General features: G+C 52.5%; 1 pseudogene; it reads left to right on the top strand.

Annotated features, from left to right (window-relative positions):
- The first annotated feature begins 5 nt into the window (after nt 1-5).
- LOC101655997 lies at nt 6-470 on the top strand (annotated as a pseudogene).
- The last annotated feature ends 8,403 nt before the right edge of the window (nt 471-8,873 follow it).

Below are 8,873 nucleotides of genomic sequence, written 5' to 3'. Positions count from 1 at the left end.
GGGCGGCAGATTGCAGCTTCTGGGAGAGGCTGTTGGCTCGCCAATGCCGGATATACGAGCTTTGAAACAAGGAACGCATCTTGGTGGCCGCCGCCTCCAAGCTGCTGGCCAACATGGTGTACCAGTACAAAGGCATGGGGCTGTCCATGGGCACCATGATCTGTGGCTGCGATGAGAGGCCCCGGCCTCTAGTACATGGACAGTGAAGGGAACCGCATCTCGGGGACCACCTTCTCTGTAGGTTCTGGCTCTGTGTACGCCTACGGGGTCATGGATAGGGGCTACTCCTATGACCTGGAAGTGGAACAAGCCTATGATCTAGCTCGGGGCGCCATCTACCAAGCCACCTACAGAGATGCCTACTCAGGAGGTGTGGTCAACCTCTACCACGTCCGGGAGGGTGGCGGGATCGAGTATCCAGTGACAGCGTTGCTGATCTGCACGACAGGTACAGTAGAGCTGCCCCCTGAGCGGCGGTGGAGGTGGCTGTTTGCAAATCTTGGGGTGACTGTCCTTGGTAATAAAGCGTGGCACCCCATCCCGTAGGTAGTGATCTTTCTTTTCAGCTCCTGTGCATTGGCCTCTGAATGTTACCAGTTGTTAATGAGCTGCTGCCGAGCAAGCTCTGGGTTTACTTTGTTTGCTGTTACATTACACTACTCAGCCTCAAAAAAAAAAAAAGATGAAGCAGCCTCACTGGCCACCGTGGAAGAATGCTAAATCCACTCGGGTACGTGCACACAGTGGGCTACTTCGTGTTGTTGACAAATAAGGACGAAACTGTGAATGGACCGCCTCATGCCGTGGCTGGACTTGGGAGACATTATGCGCATTGCAGCGAATCCATCACAAAGGGGCAAATATTGTATGAGACACTGTTATAAAAAAAATCAGGAAAAGTTTTTCATACCAAAAGAAGACAGAGTTACCAGTGGTGGGAGGGGAAAAGAGGTAAGGGGAAGTAACAGGTGAGAGTGTAGACAGGTGTTAACTGTACTGAAGAGAAAGATAAATTGAGCTAGGCCCAGTTGGCTAGAGCAACAAATCCAAGGACACTCATATACGTGTAAGAGAGAGCTTTATCTCAAGAAGTAGTTATATATCAGGAAAACATCCAAACGCAGTACAGATCAAATCCATAAGTCTGATACTAGTCCATAAATCCCTCTTCAGACTCATCCAGCTCAAGCAATGATGCAAAATTCAGGAAGAACACAGGCCGGCGGGTGAAAAGTCTTGTGGATCAAATGGCAGTGGAAGCATCACAGGGCTGGTGCAGGTCTCAATGTGAAGGTGAAGGCCGAGAGAGGGCTGCCTCCAGCAGGCCATTTCTCTGGGTGGCACCTCCAAATGAAGTCATCAAGCTGTGACCCGGTTACAGACTGAACTCCACCCAACCTTGCTGTGTTGACGTAGGGTCTTTATGAATTGGAACTCATTCTTGGGGTGCAAATAAAATGCATGGTACCTGAGTTAGTTAAAGTTTATTGGGCCAACCTGGTTGATAAACACGTGGGGTTAATTGAAGGGCGGAGAGATCAATGGCTCAGTGGGTCATGCCTTTCTAGTTCTCGGGTCTCTTGCTTTGTGAAGGTCGGACCAGGGTGTAAGCTGCTTTAGCCAGTTTCCTGCTTCAGCTGGCAAGGCTCACTTCCTGCAGGACACCCCCAAGGAGAAGCCACATGGACCTACCCCGATACAACCCTGGGTGCTGGAGCAGCCGTGTGGAGACCCCTGCCAACGCTGAGATGCTTACACATTCACCACTCGGCTTTCCTCCTGCAGTCAGCATCATTGCGTGTGTTTTGTGAGATGGAGGAGGATTTTTTGGATATATGGGTTAATGTTGAACTTGTGGGCTTGGGCAGCACTGGGTTGGATGTTTTCTTCTTTTTTTTAATAATCATTTTATTAGGGGCTCATAAAACTCATCACAATCCGTACCTACATCATTTGTGTCCAGCACATTAGTACATATGTTGGCATCATCATTCTCACACCTGCTTTCCACCTGAGCCCTTGGTGTCAGCTCATTTTTACCTCCTCCCTCCTCGCTCCCCCCTCCCCCGGGATGTTTTCTTGATGTGCATTTACCCTTTATATAAAACTCTCTTCTACATGTGAGTTTCTGTGGATTTGTTTCTCTAACGTACGCAGACTAATGTACACAGCCCCCTAATGAGGAGACTGGTCAGTTTGTCATCCCACCAGGCTTCGGACGAGGCCAGGAGAGCAAAGGAGGGGCTGAAACACAGGAAATAGTCAGAGATGCTGCAGGGGCCTGCCAGCCGCGGAGCAGAGCGTTGTGTGTGGCACTTGTCCAGCAAGCCTGGAGCAGAGGGCCAGAGGCAGCTGTCCTGGTCCCGAGCTGTACCCCTGCTACTTCTGGATAGACCACTTAGTATATTTGTGAGTTGTTGCGGGGCCCAGAGACAGGATGTGGAACACAGAGAGGAGGAGGAGCTGATGTAGGGATTTGGGTCATTTGGCCCTTAGACATTTTGTAATGAGTTAGGTGGACGTTTATGGATTGTTTTTAATCATCTTATTGGGAGCTCTTACAGACATGGTAACATTCCATAGTTCAGTCACATCGAGCAGGATTCCACACTTGTCACCACAATCCGTTTCCAAGCATTCTCCTCCTCCTTGACCTTCTTGATACGCGCTCCCCATTGCCCCCGACCCCCAATTTTCTATTCAACAATTCACACACACTTTATTTCGGGGACATGGTTTGCAGCCCCACAACGTCACAGCACTCTTCTCCGTTCCTGTTTCCATCTTCCTTTCTCCCGGGCCCTCCCCGCTTTCTGAGCTTTCTCCCTGGGTCAACACTGCCCTTTGGATCTTGTGTGTTTGGTTTCCCTACGGAGTGTGTACCTCACAGGGGCGAGTTCAGTTCAGGCTTAAAGGGGGACTAAGGTCTATAGTCTTATGGGTTCCAACCTGAGACAGAAACCCATTTGGGGCATTTTTTGGTTTGGTTTGGGGCATTTCTAATCTCATGGGAACCAGTTTTGATCTTTATAAGAAGTCTTCTTCTCCACGTGCTTTGGTGAGGTGCCATCAGTTGGTTCTGACTCAGACTGAGCCAGGCACAGCCGAGGGAAGCATCCCCAGCCCTGCACCGTCCAGCCTCACAACCTTGCTGTTGCAGCCGTTGTCTCAGCCACCAGGTCGCTCCACCTCCTCGAGGATCTTCCTCATTTTCCTTTTTAAACAGTCCTCGGGTTCTTTGTTGTTGTTTTCACTTTTCTTGGAATTGGGTGAAAGTTTATGGAGCAGATTCGTTTTTCCACTCAATTCATTCATTTCCTTCCATCTTATCACTTGCCATCCCCACAATGAAACACCACTGCCCCATGTTTTCTGCGGCTATTCGTCCTTTCCTAACCCTTGTGAACTTTGCCCCTGGGTGATGTTGCCCTTTCGATTTCAAATGGTTGATTATTCTACAGCGTCACTGTGTCCCCAGTGCTGTTGTTCCTCTTCCATTGCTTGTTTATCATTGCGCCGTGGGGTGAGGAGGGGGCTGAAAGTGAGGAAGGACTATGGTTTCGAGTGTTCCGCCGTCAATATCCAAGCAGCAACCCGCCCCCCTCCCATTTTAACATTTTGAGTTGTGGTCCCCGTTTTCCCTCCACTCTGCCTCAGTCGACCCCTTTCAGAGTAATTGATTGTGGCAGCCGGGCATCATCTGGCTTCGGGCCTCATGGTTGTGGAGATGGATGTTAGTGGGAGCTACCAGTCCAGTGGACAGATTGTTTCCATCCTTTTATTTCCTCTGGACCGGGAGAGACCAGATACCGCCGATGGCCACTCACAGGCTTTTAAGAACTCCGTCACTACTCACCAGAGCGTGGGACATTGTGGATTAGGTTATGCCGGGTGACGTTGCTATCCCCTTGAGACCAGGGTCCTGGGCAGGCCCTGCGCCTTATTCCCTCAAGGTGTTTGGCTATGTCCACAAAGCTTTCATAGCTTCACCTCCTGTGTACTTCTCTACATTCATGAAAATAATTGCAGCAAAGGTATAATAAGTACACCTGTCTTTGGTGAAACCCATGTATATTCTTGGTAGACTCCACCTTTCTTTCTCACACCCATTCAACCTGTGTGTCTGTCCATGCAGCCATTCCTAGCCCACCCTTCCTCCAGAATGGGTGGTACAGAATATACCTGTCGCCTTTAGCCAGGTCGCCCTCTGTCGCTAGCATGTTTCCCTGACCTCCCTCGGATGGTAAAGTGCCTTCCCGTCGAGCCTTCCTTCTTTGTGCTGATCCTCTTCTGACCAGCCCTTCGTCAGGGACTGGTCCCTCCTGAAGCAGGTCCGAGTACATGGGACAAAGCTTCCCAGTTCTTTTTTTTGTTGTTGTTGTTGCTTTATTAGGGGCTCATACAACTCTTATCACAATCCATACATACATCAATTATGTAAAGCACATTGGTACATTCATTGCCCTCATCATTCTCAAAACATTTCCTCTCCACTTAAGCCCCTGGCATTAGGTCCTCATTTTTTCCCCTCCCCCCCATGAACCCTTGATAATTTATAAATTTTTATTTTGTCATATCTTGCCCTGTCCGACATCTCCCTTCACCCACTTTTTTGCTGTCCATCCCCCAGGAAGGAGGTTGTATGTAGATCCTTGTAACCGGTTCCCCCTTTCCACTCCACCCTCCCTCCATCCTCTGGGTATCGCCACTCTCACCACCGGTCCTGAAGGGATCATCTGTGCTGGATTCCCTGTGTTCCCAGTTCCTATCTGTACCAGTGTACATCCTCTGGTCTAGCCAGATTTGTAAGGTAGAATTGGGATCATGATAGAGGAGGGGAGGGAGCATTTAGGAACTAGAGGAAAGCTGTATGTTTCATCGTTGCTACACTGCACTGGTTCGTCTCCTCCCTGCGATCCTTCTTTAAGGGGATGTCCAGTTGCCCACAGATGGGCTTTGGGTCTCCACTCTGTACTCCCCCTCATTCACAATGATATGATTTTTGTTCTGATGATGCCCCCAGTTCTCATTTTTAAGAGAATTCTGGGCATACTTCTAAGACAGATCTGCTCGTTCTCTGGCCAAGCCCATTCAATGTTCGTCATCAGCATCATAATTCAGAGTCATCCAACTTTTCAGTTCCTTTCGTTTGGTATGATCTGGTTTGGTGCGATTTCTTCTCTTTGTCTAATCAGCACTTATCTTCATACCTAGTTTTGTCTTCTAAAAAAGTGCTCCAAATGGCATCAGCTCAGACCCCACCAAACCAGTGACCCTGGTCCCAGGTCTGACCTCCAGGCAGCAAGGGCCTGAAGATAGTGGGCAGTGGGGAGCTGGGGGACCCCTCAGAAATGGTGTCTGGCCTTCCAGCTGGCTAAGGTGAGGACAGAGGAGGCAAAGTCCGTGTGGCAAATAAGAAAGGATGCTGACTTACAAGTCAAAGATTGACTCAGCATTGCGGACCTCCAGAGAGTGATAACCACGATATTGCCTAAACCCCACCAGGGCTTTGGTGACTTCCTGAATCCTCCTTTTGGCCTGGACACCCACCAGCCAGCGCAGGGTGGGACCTGCCTCCGTGCAGGTGCTGCCGCCTGTGCTTCCCGAAGTCCCAGGTGGAGATGGTGGTGAAGAGTGCGGCCTGGTGTGGGGGGAGGACGGAGACTGGCCGGGGATCTGCGCGCAGGGCAGTGCAGGAGGCGGTGAGTGGGAGGCAGGGAGCCTGGCCACCTGTTGGCAACACTGGGGCCACAGGTTCCTTCCACGAGAGTTTTAGCAGGTGGTAGGAAGCAGGCCAACAATCTTCTCTCATGGGGGCAGAGGACTGTGGGCAGCAGTGCAGAGGCATGAGGTCTGAGAGCATCTGAAGGGGAACTGAGTTAGCAGGGCAACTCCTCGGCCTTCACTGGTCCAGGCTGAGATGGAGTCTGCCACGTGTGCCTGCACCTCAGCTTCTGAGCCCATGCAGGCACAGGGACAAGCCTGCTCAATGAACCTGGGAAGTGAAATGACTTGAGGTTCAGGAAACTGCACTGTGACACAGGGAAGAGGCCCCCAACACACACAGAAGGCCTTCACACACACACACACACACACACACACACACACACACACACGTGTGCAAGGCCAAGTACGCACAAAAGTACATTCACAGGCCCCACTGGTGCAGATGTGCACATGCTCACGTGGCTGGATGTACACGTGACCGGCAACCCTCCTAGGCTACCCTGTGAGCTCTCACTTTGGCAGTGGAAGCAGGAGACATTGCCGATGGGCGAGTCCCAGCTGCCGTGTGCCCCCAAAGAGCACGTGCGGGTCCTGCTCCCGGTGAAGCTGTGCTTGGGTCTCCAAGGTTGCCATTGTGCTGCGGCTGGAAATCGGGGCACCGTATGTGAGTGAGCACTTTGGTTACACCTGGCAGGAGCTCGACAAAGCCTCCTCCGATCCTGTCACCTCAGGCCAGACTGCCTCTCTGAAATGGGCGGTAACATCTCTAGGGCCAGCTGCCTGGACAGGGAGGCGCTACAAAGGAAAATGGCTTCCCGCCAGCACAAGCCCACTGCTCGTCGCTGCCACTGTGTCTGGAAGCAGCATCACTCCATGGACGCTGCGGGAAGCAGGGAGCTGGTCAATCCAACCCTCCACCTCTCCTGCAGTGTGATTTCAGTAAAAGCCACCTCCTGCCAGGTGAACTGGTCACCCCTCTACCTCTTCTGCTGCTGGGACTGGCTGCTAAAGTTCCCAGTGACACCAAAAGACTGTTGGTGTCACTGGGAACTTTAGCAAGAGCTATAGCCAGGGCAGCCTTAGTGAGGGGAAACAGGGAGCCCCATGTTGCTGGGCCAGGCATACTGATCTCTTCTGTCCCTGTGGCCACGCTGGTTACACTAACACCACTGTGGTGGCAGAGAGTCTGACCAGCATGTCAACTTCCTTGCCCGCCTGATTAGGAGCCTTAAGGGCCTGGGGAGATTGGGGTTGAAAAGTACCCCGAGTATGTGTTGGGCTAAGCATTGGGCTGCGAATGGAAAAGCTGGTAGTTCGAGCCCTCCAGCTGCTCTGTAGGAGACGGATAAGGCTGTCCGTTCCCACTGAGATTGACAGCCTCAGAAGCCCACAGGGCAGCTCTACTCAGCCCTAGTGAGAGGCTGTGCGTCAGGGTCAACGTGATGGCAGCGGGTCAGGTTTATGGGGTCACTGTAAATCGGAATCTACTTGATAGCATTGAGTGAGATGCCCATCGGGGAGTGGGTCTTTTGTTAATACCAAAAAACAAGTCAATGTCCACTCAGAGTGACTCCCCATGGGCTTCCGATACTGTCACGGTCTATAGGAGTGGTGATTTTGAACTGCCAACCATACAGATCAAAGCCCAGCACATAAACACTATGCCACCAGGGCTCTGTTATGTTAACAGGCGGCATTAATGTAAGGTACATCTTAAATCAATCTCTTCTGAGCCATCATGGGGCAGATTCAGCATCAGACCAAGTAGTCCAGCAGGGATGGAGGAATAGGCGATATGCCACATGGCCATCCCCAAGGCACAGAAACGAGAGACCAGGATTTTTCCTCTAGAGCCGACAGAGCTTGGCCTGGAGCTGGTATTAACCTGTGCTCATTACGGCCACTCACTTGAGTCATTTGTTACAGCAGCTCCAGGAGTGTGAGTGTGAGCGAGCGAGCCTCCTTCCCTGTGGGGCATGAACGTCCTCAAACTCTGGGCCTGTCCCAGGAAGTCCATCCACACACCCAATCACCCAGCCTCTCATCAGCTCCCTGACAGTCTGCCGGACTACACGCTGCTGCCAAGTGATGGCATTTCCTTGTCTCAGCTGAGGGTCCCCCGGGGGGCACTGCTCATGGGAGTTCCCACAGTGTCTCCTAGTGACCACTTTTCACCTCTAGGAATGCTGCATTGATCAGACTCACAATCTTCTTAGACCCCCAGCAGTGGCAGTAGAGGCTCACAGGCCACCCTGTGGGTGCTCTTCAGGGCCCTTTCTGTCCCCTGCCCCCCACCCCCTCCGTAGCCACCAGCTTGGTGTTCTGAGCAGAGGCTGGCCTTGTGCCCCGCTGGGTGTGCCACCAGCAAGACAGCAGACGGCCCTGTCACCCACCAGCTTTGTCCAGGCCTCCACTCAGATTCTCCTCCTCCCTCCCGGCCTTGGGCAGCTGTGGTCTTACACCTGGGTTTCACAGGCTTCCAAGCTTGCTGGACATCTTTTGCCTGCCAGCCACGCCTGGAACACCAGGCCCCAGGGGGCAAGACCACGTGACTCCCGTGGCTGCGGCTGGCAGGAGACTGGACTCTGGTGAGAGGGCTGGGAGGCGTTCTCCACATGCTGTCCCCCCCCCCCCCCACGGGATCCTTCCTTCTCAAAGGGATCCAGGGCCCGTTAGCTCTCTCCAGAGCCTGGGGGAGTGGAGTTCCCTGCTGTACCTCATCCTGGGCTCAGGCTTGGACCCTCTGCGTGGGCTTCCTTTAGGCCCGCTCATAGTATAATCCCTAAAACTCACTACCGCCCCCTCCTTGCAGCTCCCAGCCTCCCTTTCACCTGTTCTGGTGCTTCTCCGTCTGCTTGGGAGGAGCTAACCCTCCCACCTGCACAAGCCACTGTCTCTACCTCAAAAGACAACACTGCCTAAAATGCTCTCGGCCGGAGGATTCATGTTCTTGGGGAACGGTTTATAGGGCTCTGCAGAGGAGGGGCTGTATTGATGTGCTCCCATTCAGCAGCTTTGTGTGGGCGAAGCTGCTCCCGACTGGACTGCGGGGCCAGCAGCAGCAGCGGCAGCATTAAAGGGGTCCTTTATTCAGGATAGCGCTGCTTCACTGCAAGGGGTGGGAGAACCGGATGTCCTTCCTTCCC

The sequence above is a fragment of the Echinops telfairi genome, unplaced genomic scaffold (genome assembly GCF_000313985.2).
Source record: "Echinops telfairi isolate 266 unplaced genomic scaffold, ASM31398v2 ScPeMD7_7458;HRSCAF=8496, whole genome shotgun sequence".
NCBI lineage: Eukaryota > Metazoa > Chordata > Mammalia > Afrosoricida > Tenrecidae > Echinops > Echinops telfairi.
Note: the sequence above shows the minus strand (reverse complement) of the source record. Positions and strands in the feature narration are given on the sequence as shown.